The sequence below is a fragment of the Amphiprion ocellaris genome, chromosome 21 (assembly GCF_022539595.1).
Source record: "Amphiprion ocellaris isolate individual 3 ecotype Okinawa chromosome 21, ASM2253959v1, whole genome shotgun sequence".
Lineage (NCBI taxonomy): Eukaryota > Metazoa > Chordata > Actinopteri > Pomacentridae > Amphiprion > Amphiprion ocellaris.
The window spans coordinates 27,172,450-27,188,182 of record NC_072786.1 but is presented as its reverse complement, the minus strand read 5'-3'; the positions used below and the strand labels follow the sequence as shown (position 1 = coordinate 27,188,182).

General features: G+C 38.4%; 1 protein-coding gene across 2 annotated transcripts in view; it reads left to right on the top strand.

Annotated features, from left to right (window-relative positions):
* The window catches only part of etv6 (ETS variant transcription factor 6), a 40,476-nt gene that overhangs the window by 9,601 nt on the left and 15,142 nt on the right, over positions 1-15,733 (top strand). The gene's annotated exons all lie outside the window — the stretch shown is intronic.

Genomic DNA, 15,733 nt, shown 5'->3' with positions numbered 1-15,733 from the left:
CTTCCAATGTTTAATGTTTTTCTTAATATTTCAGCAGCAAAATCACACGTTAGATCCTGTGTGGATAAACTATTAGCAGTGCAGTATTTAAAACCTCTATCTACAGGATAAGAGATATTTTTTGTGCTCCAGATGCATCAAGTATGACAGTATAGAAACTGTTACGATATATATGTATTATAATAGAACACATTGGTGGTAATATAGAATTAAGTAAAGGTCAAATTTGAAATAAAACACTGAATAGCTGTACAAATATTGATGCAAAATTGAATCAATTGAAGAGACCGCCAACCAAAATTTAGCCATCATTATTTTTTAACCCTTTCAGCCAGTGGTCAGACGTCACAACCTCTAAACCACTGAAGACACATTTTATTCACCTGCTTTTACTTTGTTCTTAGAGCTGCTTCTACTTTTTGTTTGTGTTATCATTACAATGCCGTAATTTTTTCATTTTTCTTATTATCTCTGCAGCAAAGTCACCCATCAGATTGTATGTGGATAAATTCTTAGCAGTGCAGTATATTAAACCATCAACTACCGTTCAAAGGTTTGGGGTCACTTAGAAATGTCCTTATTTTTTGAAAGAAAAGCAGTTTCTTTTTCAATAAAGATAGCATTAAATGAATGATAAATCCAGTGTAGACATTGTTAATGTGGTAAATGACTATTGTAGCTGGAAACAGCTGATTTTTAATGGAATATCTCCATAGAGGTACAGAGGAACATTTCCAGCAACCATCACTCCTGTGTTCTAAAGCTACATTGTGTTAACTAATGGTGTTGAAAGACTCATTGATGATTAGAAAACCCTTGTGCAGTTATGTTAGCACATGGATAAAAGTGGGAATTTTCATGGAAAACGTGGAATTGCCTGGATGAGCCCAAACTTTTGAACAGTAGTGTATGTCTAGAAGAACCAAGAGATATTTTTTGTGCTCCACTTGTATCAAATATGACATTATATAATCTATCACATTATGTACACACAAAATAAAATGCACACTCTTGGTAATATAGAATAAGTTCAAGGTCAAATTTGAAGGAAAACACCGAATAGATGTGCAAAATGAATAAAATGCATCTATGTTGGTATGTTTGGGTCGACTGATCTGTATTTAAAGGCTGATGCTAATAATTAGCAATCAAAGAGATCGCTAACCAATATTTAGCACTTATTATGTTTTATATTTAACCCTTTCAGCCAGAAGTCAGACGTAACAAACTCTAAACCAGTGAAGATGCATTTTATTGGCCTGCTTTTACCTTGTTTTTAGAGTTTTTGCTTCTACTTTTTGTTTGTTTTTATCACTACAAGTCATTTTTTTAATTCATTAGAAGACACTTTTCAATAGAAACACCTCAGATTTACTGTAGTTAACAGTGCGGTTTGTTGAAACAGATCTAGACCAGACAAAAGACTTTTTTTGTGCTCCAGATGCCTTAAATCATGATAGAACAAACCCATTCATGCTACAGTATAAATAGACTACATGTGCCGACGCACTAAAACACGTGTCTACAGTGAAAGAGTTAAGATAAAATCAGCCACTTGGATTCCTCACAGAGGAAATGGGCTGGTTACAGCAGCGAGATAACGATAAGGTGTGGAAGAAGCACAGCAAGAACTGCAAAAGAACAATAATAATTAATAGTGCAGGTAAAATTCATGAGTGATGGTGCAAAATTTGCTTCCATTTTTGTTGCTCTTGTTATTATCTCTGCAGCAAAGTTGTTCTTATCATTTTTTAGAAGAGACTTCAGATTTTGTAAAGCTAAATTGTTACCAGTGCTTTTTATCTGCAATGTACATGACGAGAGACATTTTTTGTGCTCAAAATGCATCAAGTCATGATAAAACAAATCCATGCATACTACAGTATAGATGCACTGTATGTACATTTATAATAAAACACGCATCTACAGTTCAAAAATAATCCAATTAAATTAAAGGTCAAATCTGAAAGAAAACCCTGAATAAACTGCATCTGTGTTAGTATATATATATATATATATATATATATATATATATATATATATATATATATATATATATATATATATATATACATATATAAATATATACATATATATATATATATATATATATATATATATATATAAAAGAATTGTGGTGTCAAAATTTACAACACAAACTCTAGCACAAAAGTTCACAGAATTGCTTTTCCTTACTGGCGTTTTCTCTGAGTTTAATGAAAAGAGAACTGATTTTTGCAATAATCTGTCAATAGAACAATACCAGTAATAATAAAAATGCTAAATATCAGCCTCAGTAATCAGTCGATCTTTACTTTGGACAGAAAAAACGTGAAAAAGAAAAATGCTTCACCTCTTGAGAGTTGTGTTCGGACAATTACGTCATAATTTTTTTGTATTTTCTGACAAAAATAAACCCTGCACTCAAAAAAAGCACTTAAAGGAACCAAACTATTGCTCTTTCCAGTGATGCGCTACAGAAAAAAAGACATTTTTAGTTCTAAAAAAAGTCCTTTTAGCAAGAGGTTCTATAAAAAACAACCAAAATTGCCTCAAAAATGGTTCCTTTAGGCACCATAAATGGTGCTTCCCAGAACTTTAGCAACAATAGGTTCTTTAAGGAACCATCTTCAAGACAGTTCATTGTGAATTCAGCTGGTTCTTGTTTGAACTTGACCATCATGTTAGTAATTTTTAAGTGAATAAGTCATATGTAAGACTTTGCATCAGCTCTGTGTTCTTTCTATTGGAACACATTAAATATTTTAGTTTCTGGACTGTTGATCAGACAGAACATGTTACAAGATACCAACTTGGGGTTTCTGAAACTGAGCTGTTCCTTTAGGCCCCATAAAAGGTGCTTCCAAGAACTTCAGCACAAATAGGTACATAAGGGAACCATTTTCAAGACAGTTCTTTATAGATAGAGCTGGTTCGATTTAGAACTTGATAATTTTGTAATTAATTTGTCAGAAAATTCAAATGTATGGAATCTACAGCAATTCTGAGTCCCTACCATTAGCTCACATTTAGCATTTTGGGTTCTTGACTGTTATTCAGGCAAAACAACATATTACAAGACGCTAACATGGGATTTCATAAACTGCTTTCTGATGTTTTATAGACCAAATGATTAATCTTCAATGAAAATAAATTTATGGCTTTACCTGCCACAAACCAAATAACCCCAATAAAAATGCCGAACCTGTAGCACTTTAAAGAATCACGCAAAGAACATTTTAGCAAGAGGTTCTTTAAAAGTAACTAAAGAACCAAATGGTTCCTTTAGGCACCATAAATGGCCCTCCGAAGAACTTTAGCGAAAATAGCTGCTTTAAGAAACCATTTTCAGGACAGTTCTTTGTGGATTTAGCTGGTTTGACTTCGAACTTGATACTCGTTTAAGTAGTTTTTGAGCAAAACGAGTCAAATGTAGGTGATTTGCAGCATTTCTGAGTCCCTACTATGAGAACACATTGAGTATTTTAGGTTCTGGACTGTTGGTGAGGCAGAACAACAAACTACAAGATGCCAACTTGGATTTCCAAACCATTTTCTGATGTTTTTATAGACCAAATGATCCATCAACAATGGAAATAATTTTATGCTATTAGCTGCCACCAAACTAAATAACCCCAATAAAAATGAAGAACCTCTAGAACTTTAAAGAATCACACAAAGAACACCAATAACCATCTTCTAAATAAATTTAGAACCACTATCTTTCTGAAAACATCTTTCCTTTTATTTAGAAGAAGGTTGAAACAGAGACGTCTGTTTGAAGTACGTGTCAACTATGCGCTTTAGTTTAAAAAGAGAATTTTCAGGAAATAGACTGAGCCATAAATTAATTTTTGCATCCCACTGTGGCTTTAAAATAATAAACATCCAACCATTAAAAGAATCACACAGCCGACAAACAGTTAGCGGAGGAGTTAACTGTCAACCGCTGTGTCACTTTGTTTTGTGTAGCCGTTTGTGCGACTTCTTAACAGACTTTCAGCAGACACACACTGACTTTAACTGATAAAACTGGATTCGTTGGGTTTTGAATTCAGTCTCAGTCCAGGCACCTGCATACTCTGAGCGTGATTCCGATGAGAAAAATAGTTATTTAACGTCCACAACACAATGCGGTTGTGTGCTTTTTAAATTTTATTTTTTATTTTTTTACAACACACGAAAATACAAAAGAACAGTGACTGTGAGAGCAGAAATATCTTCTTGGATGATTAAAAAAAATATCTATGTCCATGGAAACAAGACTGGCTGGTTTCCTTAGTGTGTGTGTGTGTGTGTGTGTGTGTGTGTGTGTTGTGTGTGTGTGTGCGTGCTCACAGCTGGGTTTGCACTATGCATGCTTGTACGAGTGGGTGGATGAGTGTGAGTGAATCTTGTGTCTTTGTGCAAAGCTTGCCAGAGGTAGTGTAGGTGTACACAGTGTGTGATTTAGTGTGTGTTTGTGTGTAAGTGTGTGTGTGTTACCGTACATGACTGCAACGCACAACAACCCTCCCACCCACACACACACACACACACACACACACACACACACACACACACACACACACACACACACACACACACACACACACACACACACACACACAAGCTTCCTTTGGTCTCTTTGTGGTATATTACCCATTTTACTGCGGGGGAATCGGTGTTACAAAGTGTGTGCATGTGCGTTTGTACGTCCTGTTTGTGTGTGTGTTTTTGTGCGTCCTGTGTGTGTGTGTGTGTGTGTTTGGTCTTTCTGAGGGGAAATTTCCTGCCCCTGGAAGCAGCTCTTGTCCTCAGGAATTTCCTGAGTGGGCAGACGGCGCTTCCTGAATAAATGTTGTTGTTGTTGTTGTGTGTCCGTGTGTGTGTGTGTGTGTGTGTGTGTGTGTGTGTGTGTGTGTGTGTGTCCGTGTGTGTGTTTTAAGTCTCCTCTGAAAGGGAAACTGTTTTCACATGCCAGCGACTGAGCTGAGTGCAGCCCCCTTCTCTTTCCTGTTGGCGACACACTCCACATGGCGTTTTTCTAGCGAGGGGGCGGCTGCACTCGAAACATCACAAAGCTGATCTGAGGCTTCTATAGGAAATGAAAAGAGAACTAATTAGAATTGATGACTGACTAATATCAGTACAAATCTGTGCAATATTAACACTTTTCTAGAAGTATTTCTGTGCATGAAAGAATCTGTGCAGTACCATTGATATAGCCTTGTAAAGACCATGTACATCATGGTAGTTTTGTGTTTTAAGTGTATCAAATGTGCCCTAATTATTATTTACCTGGAGGAGTCAGCAGCTGTAGTCAATCATAATCACTCACTAGCAGTTACAAGGCCACGCCACTACGTAAATCATGTTAACACAACTTTCTTCATCACCAAAACTGAATTCCCATACACTTGTAAAAACCATATGTCTCATGGCAGTTTTGAGTTTTAAGTGCATGAAATGGGCCCAAATTAAATTTTCTCAGGAGTCAGCAGCTGTAGTCAAACATAATCACAATCCAGTATGTAAAGCCAACATTTACTTCTAGTATTGGTAACACCAGTAGACAGAGCGGAATTTTCCAAAATCTGGTAAATTTTTTTGGCAAACATTTAAATGAGACATGCAGAATAAAGTGATTTTTCTTGAAATATCCTGATTTTATAAAGTTTTGTTGCAGAAATAAAACAGAAAATCATTATCTAGGCTGCTCTCAGGAGACAAAGAATTCACCAACTTATTTGTCTGAAAGGTCGAGTATCTTTACAGAAATTGTTAAAACTGCACTTTTTTAAAATCAGAGCCAGAAACTATAAAAACAGAAAGAGTTCACCTTTGTGATAGTCCTCATCTGTGGCATACCATGGTGTCAGGAAAAAAACATCATGTGATTTCAACAAAATCACTGTAAAATTAGCCAAAAATGAACCATTTGATCTAGCCAGATTCTGTAAAAAACATAAAATTCTATAGCCTTTGACACAACTGTGAAACCATTAGTGATTGAGCTGCAACCAACAGTCATGTGGCAAAAATTCGGGGAGTTTTCGGCTGAACTGCAGGTTGTATTTACAAGGAGCAGAGAGCATAGTATAGGAACAACTTAAAAATACAAGTAGTTAAATATCTATAGTATTTAGAGGACATTTTTTTCCAGTTGTAGCACACTTTGGAGCATTCAGATGTTGTACATGCTGATTCTAGGTTTTTCAAAATTTTTGTAAAATTTAAATTGAAAGAAAATCTACTTTCCCCCCCCATTTTTACAAATAACTTTTGGCATCATAACTGTGTCATACAGTACAGAGGACATTTCTGAGTTCTCTCTGTTTGTAGTCATGGTTCTGTTTCCATGGAGGTGCAGGACTTTACATTGCAGTGAAAAATGAGCCCACAGTGAATAAAAATGTGGCAGGAGCCAAGAAAAGCTCAGAAAGTGCCTGAGGTTCGGAGGGTTAATGCAAACCGCGGTAGACATTGTTTAATTTTAAAACAGAAAGGTTTGCATTAGATATAATCACTTCCGTTAAACACTGACTTCCCATTCAGCACATGGAAGGAAGGAAGCGACTGTTGAGCGCTCGCAGGGTGTGTGTGAGTAGACAAGCAAAGGCCTTTTGATTTAGTTAACAAATGTCTTTGAAGCTGCAGCATTTTCTAAAAAAAAAAAAGAAGAGGAGGAGAGGAGGGGGAAGAGGAAAGAAAACTGGCTGCTGAACAAAAGGAAGAGTGGCAGTTGACGCTGGATTCAGGAACTAACCTACAAGAGCCGGCTTGCTCCGGCGCTCGACAGCAAACTATCAAAAACAGGTCGTGCTACTTCCTGGCCATAAAAGCTGAGTGTGATTGATGATCTGTTTTATGTTTGTTTTGACTGGATGGCGGCCAGTTTTTTTTCTTGCTGGACGGGGACAGGCACGTGCATGCCGGTGGAGGAAGCAGAGGATGAATATGCAGTTGTTTAGGGGGAAGGGTGGGGATTTCTCTCTCCGGATGGAAAAAGTAAAAGTGCATGAGGAGATGTGGAGGTGTGTTTTAGCTTGGAAATCGACATGCAGAGAGACAAAGCGAAGGGGAGGAAATAACGTCACTCTCAGACCCACATGTCCCTGAGTCAGGTGTCAGAAGGTCACCACTAAACCTCCTCCTTCCTCCTTCCTTCTTCCTCCTCCTCCTCCTCCTCCTCCTCCTCCTCCTCTGCTGTCTGGAGAGAGAAAAAACCCTACTGAGATAGCAACACCAATATCCGCCTACTTCTGCTTTGAGAGAAAAAGCAAACATTTACTGAAGAACCGAGTGACTAAGGAGCTCTGAGTTTTGAGAGCAAAGTCCCTCAGCCTCCCTGAAGCAGCCAGATTTCTTTTTTTGTTTATTTCGTTGCAGTTCGTCCAGGTCAGGAAAAGCTGAAATTCTTTTGTCTGAGATGTTTGTGCATCGCTGGTGTATATTTAGACTGTTGTACACGGGAAAAAAAGGAGTTTCGGACAGAAAATATCTGACTTTCAGATCCTCAGTGTGACTCAAATACAGCATTTGTGCAGCTTCTTTTTCCAGCAAGTAAGGAGAAAGGAAGCAGAAATGTGTGACGCACAAGAAGCTCTGAACAGTGAACAAGCAGCTGTTTGGAAACAAAACTCATACTTATGACCTTTGGTTTTCATGCTAGACAAAGACAATAAGAAACTTGTGTTAAATGTATTCCTTTAAGTCCAGATGCTAATGGAAAGTGTAACTGAAAGTGATCTCATACAGAGAACAAACCACTTCCTCAGTCAGCGCTATGGATTTCATGATTAGATATCTGCCAACCTGGTCAGGAAACTGCAACAAAGCCAAGCAAACAACATGGAAGGAGACAGAAAAGACCCTCAATTTTGAGAAAAGTCAAGGTTAATAAAAAATCCCTGATGCTAAAGCTAATTTTGAATATTGGCTTCTCCTACATTGTGCCCCAATTCTGCACTACTTTGTACTGTAAATTTAGCTATACCAGAATAAATTAACACTTTGGCCAATATTAATACTAATATTCTAACTTTTCTGAAGTTATGCATCAGTTTTTAAGGCACACCAATGCTATGAAATTAGCTACACATCAGTTTAACTGCTTATTTTGCTGTAAACTAGGATAAACACTTTTATTAATGCTAACTGGGCCCAGGAGTTCGCAGCTAAAGCCCCAAATGTATGTTTGTTTGGTCAATACAGCAGAATAATGGAATAGTCCTAGATGTGTCTCTCCAAATATGCTTTAATGTATCCTGTGTGTGTGTGGTTTTTTTAAATGCTCTTTAACATCCAGCCACCATGAAAGCATACATCAACCAAGAGAGCCAATAAAAACGAGTCAGAATTAACGTTTGATACTTTAAGGAAGGCTGATTGATTTATGACATCATCCACTTAGCAAAATGCAAGAAAAAAATCCCACCTTAAAACTTGACAGTAACTGCCAGTTGTCTTTCAGCTGCACAATGCATTAAATATTGTTTTCTTTAGTGTCTCTGTTACTCAGAAAAGATTTTTAACTGCAAAATGCTCTTACATTTTTAAATACTAATTCAATAGAATTAGCTTTTTTAAAGCCCTTATTTGTCCTTCTATACCTCATTCATCACATGCTTTTTTCATTCACAAAAAAAATGCCATCCAAGTAATCCCAGTTTGATTTAACATGCCTTTGGTGGCCGGACATCATTAAGCGCCATAGAGGACTTTGTCATGGTGCCTCTTTAGTAGCTAAACCCCCACAATGCTCTGCCTCGTCTGGTCACTACACTATTAAACAGAAAGACTAGGTGGCACAACCACGTACTACAACTAATCTACAATACTTTTAGTGTACATTATGGTATCTGCTGATGCTACAAAATGTATAATTTGGATCAGATTGGGAGGAAAAAAAAACTTGATTGGGACAACCCTAAAAACAATAGTTAGTCGCAGCCCTTAACCTAAAAAGAGTTCGAAAGAAATGAACAGTTGGTCTTTGCTTGACTGCGGCACATATTTAACACTCCTTTCCTGGCCAGATGTCATTAAGCATCATAGAAGACTTTGTCATGGTGCCCCTTTATTAGCTAAACCCTCATAATGCTCTGACTGTCTCCTCTGGCTGCTGCAGTATTTTAAACAAAAAGAATGAGTGGCTTGACCAGGCACTACAGGTAATCTACAAAACATGAAGTATGTATTATCTATGAAAATTGTATTGACAAATATTAAATGCCTCGGATTGGATTGGAAACATAAAAGGAAAAAACTTGTTTGGGACATCCCTATCATCAGTTCCCAATCAAAATATAGTCAAAGAAATGCATGGTTGGTCTGTGGTGGGTAGCTACACAGCTGTTGGTGGGGGAGGTTACGATTTTAAGCCATTTTTCTGTCAGTCAGAAAGCAGTCGTTTAAGTTTTCATCGCGCTGAGGAAAGCGTAAGCAGCACGGGCGGAGGCAGTGATCCGAGCTGCGATTCTGGACGGGACCGTTCAGCTTCGCCGCAGGACGAACCTCATTAACTTGTCTGGCTGAGAGGGGAAGTCGAGGGCTTCTGTACCGCAACAACGAAACAAGATACCAGTGATCTCATCCTCCTCTTCCTTTCATTCATCCCAAGCGCTTATGAGTTGCCTTGGCAACTTGTGCGCTGTGTGTGTGTGTTAGCGAGCATTAGCGGGGGCCTGAGAAACCACAGAGTGAAAATTATGTGTCATCAGAGAGGATTAGGAGCCCACGGTTTAGTCAAGGGTTTGGGATCCTGCTGTTGTCGTGCTTCAGGGTTTTATTCAACGTAAACACACACATGCTCAAAAACAAACACGCATACACACACACACACACACACACACACACACACACACACACACACACACACACACACACACACAGACATATATGCTCCATATATCATGAACAGTGAACCTGAGATGTGTTTAACAAGGCAGGATGGTGACAAGAGAGACTGAAATTGATTTTCCTCCTGCAACAAATCTGTTGGAGATTCTGTGTCAGAAAACAACCAGAAAGGACAAATTTATCAGCTACAGAACCCGTGTGAATGTGTTAAAGTGAACAGACGGTCAGGGTCAGAGGTGCTTTCTCTCTGTGCTCCCTTCACCATCCGTCCATCCATTTTCCCTCCACCTCCAAGGAAGCTAAAAGGATGTTTGTGTGTCACTGGCTGCATTGCAACAGAGTTTCCCATCATGTTCAGAATCAGTTCCTGTCTTCACTGCACAGATATGAGATATTCGCTATAACGAGATCCTGAAACTGCAACTTGAATGAGAATCAGAACTGATCCGCATCGACTAGACGGCAGAACAAGGATCAGATTTGTTCAACTCGACTCGCACGGAGGACAAAGAGAGAGAAAAACGAATGATATGATCTATATGTAGCCAAAACTTCAGATAAAACCAAAAGATTTGGTTTAGACGGCAACAGAAACTGCACAGATTTGTTGCTGCATTAATTCATCTTTAGCATTACAATCACATCTGACTGGAACAGATTTCCAGATTTTGAATCTGCTTATGCGGTTTATTTTGTAACAGGGTTGCACAAAGTTGGAAAAAAACTGACATTGCGGTATTTTGATTTTCCTCTATATATCGAGATATGAAAACATAGCAAAGTTTCTCCAGATGGCTTGAATAATTCTGGAAAAGACAACTTTTCACGTCCATGTCGCGCTACATTCCTGCTAACGTACAAATCAGTGTTTAATTAACACTTAATGTTTGCTTGAATCCAGAGACTCTCAGAGAGGCAAAATATGAAGCAAATTGCACCCAAAAAGCCTTACATTTGCTTAACGACAGACATTATAATTTACCCATGTCCTCTAAATGCCTCACATGCAGGCTATGCTAAGCTAGCTGAGTTAGCTGTGCACAGAGAAGCTTCTAGTCTGCACTCAGGTACTGCAGTACAGAAGCTCAAACAGTTGTGTGACCAAAAATTACTTTGAACGGCATGAGGAAAGTCAGATTTAGTCAATTTGAAACCAAATAATTTTATCTACAGAGGCTGTTTTCTATGATTGTTCATTTTGAGCATAAACATCACAGTCATCCATGTTAAAACAATGGTTAGTTTCAGTCCTTAGACCAAAAAGAGTTCTAAAGTAATTAACTGTCTGTCTTTGCTGGGCTGTGGCATAGATTTAATACTCCTTTGCTGACTGAAAGTCATTAAGCATCATAGAAGACTTTGTCATGGTGCCCTTTTAGTAGCTAAACTCCCACAATGCTCTCTGCTTGCCAACACTGACTGCCTCCTCTGGTTGCTGCAGTAGTTTAGACAAAAAGATGGAGCTAATTGAAAATACTTTGTGTATTGTCTTTAAAAATTCAATATATTCAAATATTACTTCAAAAGAAGTGAAAAAGTCTGATCTACTCAACGTGAAACCAGATAATTTTACCTACATGAGCGGTTTCTGCTGTGACTGTTGTGCATTTTAAGCACCAATATCATAGTCAGACATGTTTATTTAGTTATAAGAAGCCAAAATCATGATCACAGCTGCATTGATTGTGCTGCTGTACAACTGTCTATTATGAAAGAAAAGCGTACATTTCAGTTTGTCACTCATTTGGGAAAAAAATAGCAAAAAATGTCCATGTCTCATCAATAGAATTACAAAAAAACTTCACTTAAATCAGAATAAATAACAGACAGAATTCTCCTGTGGATTAATCATGAAAAATGGGAACCGTGTGAGTTTTCTTTTAGTGTCAAGCAGCAGAAAAAGATGTAGCATTGGAGTTGAGATGCTTTAGTCAATACTGAACAGGATTCAGTAAATTTATGCAGCTCTAGTTGGGAGAGACGATGATGGAGAGCAAACTAGTGGATGCTGGTTTTGAAAGTCTGAATAAAAGCCGACAATTCTGTCTCTACTTGCATTAAATTCTCTCAATATACTCCTGAAAATGTCCTGTGAGTGGAGCCGATGGCCTGAAGTAGCTTTTTTTCTTTGCTTTGTAAAGAATAAATACAGATGGCCTGGAAAATAGAGCTGTCCTGCTCTGGGAACTTCATCTCAGTACCAGCTTTGTTTCCGTTCCCGTTTGCTTTTCCTTCCCCCCTTTTTTTGTTTCATCCTCTTGTTTTACCTGATCTACCTTGATTTTTTCTTTTTTTTTGTCGCCACACACCATCCGCCTCTGTCGATTAATAAACCTCCCGGCTCTGCTCTCTAACCTTTACCGCGGGAAGTTTCCTGTGCTGAAACTGAGCCCACGCTGGATTGCTTCCTGCCAAAGTGTGTTGTGGGACACATTTGTTCAGGCTCCTTCTTCCTCCTCCTCCCGGCTCCCCTTGTTGCTTCCTCCTTTGGGCTCTGTGCAGATGGCTGAAGCCGGCAGACCGGATCTCGGAGGGGTTTTGGCAGCGCATCACCTCTCTCCGGCCCTGGAGAAAGCATACCGCAGCCACGACCTCTCGACCCGGACTGCACTGCTGCTTGGCCCGGACTCCTGCTCTCACAAGTCGGCTAAGAGAGACGAGCGTACAGCTGGTGGATGGCAGCTTGATTCAATACTGATAGAAAGTCGGCGACGTCGTTGGCTAGTAGCACTCCAGTGGAGGCTGCTTCTATTCCTGTTATGTAGTCCAGTTAAACTCACACATTAGCGCTAATTTTCTGGGGTTATATCAAAGAATTCTCCCACTACTGATTGTAAATACACACTTCTAATCGTCAAATAGTGGAATAAACACATTTGGGTTGTTTCATTTTAGATCAAATTAGAATCAGCTGTTTTTTAACCTTATTTAATGAAGCCATGTGAAATTCTACTTTCATACTATAAATGTGTTCAGAGTTACAGATCCTTAAGGTACATGGGGCTGGATTACAGTTTAGTGTTTTTTTCAAATGTCTTTCCAGCATTTTTTAGCCCTCATAACTTAATACAGGACACAGATGTGAATTTTTTTGTGGCAAAAAACACATTTGAGTTGCAACCAAATCAATTTCCCCAAGAGGTGCCATTAATCCAAAGCCAAAATCTTGTTTTTGTTCAGCATGGTTTTTGTTTTAAAACCAACTTTAATCATCAGTGTCATTGAATATATAATCATTTCATGGCTAGAAGATGAGCCTGGTATCAAAATGCAGCTAAAAATTAAACATTTAATTTGCTATAACTTGTTTTGACCAACCACTTGTAAAAACCATGTACATTTTGACACTTTCGTGTTTTTAGTGTATGAAATGGGCTCTATTTCAGAGGAGTCACCAGCTGTAGTCAACTGTAATCACTCATGAGAAGTAAGAGGTCATGCCACTGAGAAAACTTAACACAACTTTCTACAAGACCAAAACTGGTAATTCAAGTCGCTGTGTGTCTGATTCGGTTGAAACAATCATGTGACAAAAATTAGAGTTTTCGGCTGAACTGCAGGCAGTGTTTACACAGAGCAGACAAATGTGAGCAGTAAAATATCTCTAGTGTGTAGAGCCACTGTCTTTTTTCCATGACCCTTGAAAATTTACCCAAAATGCACTTTTAAAAAACATTTTCTCTGGTTAATTATCAAAAAAACACACATAAGACATCCAGGGTACCAATGCCTGGATGTGTTCCACTGCCCATACTACCATACTATATAGTTAGGCAGACAAAGATTAGGTTCCAGTACGTAGTATGTGAAACACAGTAAAAATGCCTGAACGTTCTACTGCATCTGGTTGGATTTTGCAGTATACAAGCCTGCATTCTCATTTTGCAATACAGACTGCAAGGGTAAAGTTGAAGGCCCATTATGATGAAGTAGTATGTCATAGGTGTATGCATAATGCATGAAACACTATGTGCTTTGTAAGGCAGCTATAAAGTAAAAAGAAAAAGTGCAATTTAGAACATAGATCTTGATTCTAGGACTCTGTACCGTAGACATTAAACTTTCTATTGAAACCATAATATATTCCTATTAGATACTGACACTCAAATTTAATGATAGAAAAAAAATGCGCACAACAAAAAGATTTTGGCTTTAAATTGTGGCACCCGCAGTGGATCAGTGGATGTAAAATCAATTTGGTTGCAGTTTTTCGCAGAGCTCATGTGGGGTTATTGTCCCTGAAAATGTAATGTTTCCATCATTTGTACTTATGAAGTTATGAGAGCTCAAAAATGCTGAAAAAAATTATTAAAAAGTGTGATATACGAACACCTATATGAACTTAAAGGCCTGTGACTCAGAAAATGCACATCGTGTGAAGGTATATATAGTAATATAGTGTATATATATATATATATATATATATATATAGTAAATATAGTAGAAATATTGTACAGAAAAGCAGATTTTTAATGAATTTACTCATTTGCATACAGTATGTTTCTAAGATAAAGTCGATTTGTGTTTCTGTGCCAAGAAGCCGACCTGTAGAAGGTAGACACCCAGTAAAAACACCAAGATTATTATTATTATTTAGTTCCTTATCTGCCCTCCACTGGCTCCTGTGGTAGTGGAACACCTGTATCCCATTCCCCGACACTTTCTTAGGACGTCTGTTGACAAGCTGAGGGTCAGAGCTTTGACAGGCTTTGAGCTGTGCTTCAGATAACCTAGGCCTTCCCCGGCTTATCAGCGGCGCTCGCGTCGCCATCTGAATACAGCGGACTGGAAGGGGAAGGGAAGAAATGGGAAGCCGACAATCTAGACAGGGTTTCATTTTATATTGATTGCTCGCTGCGAAAACTTCCTTTGTTTGACGGGTGGAGGGGAGGCTGAGCACAAGGTTCCTATTACTTGTGTGACAGTGACATTGGTGGCCAAAGATAACAGCCGTCCGACTCCCGGGGGAAATGTTTGAGGCCTGGCGATAAGTTTGGGTGCAAGAAACGAGTAGCGGTGGGTGTCACGGATGCTCTGGTCGGAGCTGTTGCAAGTCTGGGTTTGCATGTGAAAGCAAGAAGACGATAGGATGAGGGAGGGGAAGAAAAAGGGAGTTGTGCCTGAGTCATGCTGTAAATCATTGGGTTACACCAAGAGCTCAAAATGATGTGATGAGGTGGTGTATCTCTTGTCGGCTGGGATGAATGAGGGTCAACGAGTAATGCTAATGGAAAAGTAGAAACTATAGTAGAAGTATTTCTTGTTTTTTTTCAGATTCCTCAGTAGCGTCTCTCTAGCCTCACTTATGTTGTGATGCTATCTATAAAAGCTCGGTCAGTTGTCTTCCAGCACCATAAATGAGAGAAATTAAATGTATTTCATTATATTCGGTTAGCTAACTTTTGCAAAGCGATTAAAAAAAAATCCAGTTAAAGGTACAACTATTGCATTTCTTTTAATTCAAACTGCAATTTTTTCAGCTATCAGTTGAAAAGTAGAAAGAATTTAATCTTGTTTTTCAGTTTCTTCAATAGTGTCTCTTTAGATTTAGCATTTAGCGATGGTTGCTACTAGTGTAAAGTTAATAATATGGTTGTGTTGCTATCTAGGAAAGCTCGGTAAGTTGTCTGCCACCTTCACAAATGAGAGAAATTAAGTGCATTTCTATCTTTAGTTTATTATTTTTTCACCAAAGCTGCCTCAGAATAAAGGTTTACTGGTAGAAACATTCTTCACAACTGCTGTGTGAAGAATGTTTCTACCAGTAAACCTTTATTCTGAGCTTTTCTTTGGTTTCCTTCGTGGCTTCAGTCGTTTCTGCTGTCTTCTAACTGGTCACCAGTGCAGATGTTTCACACTGCTGTTCCCACGGCAGTAACAGAATCATTTC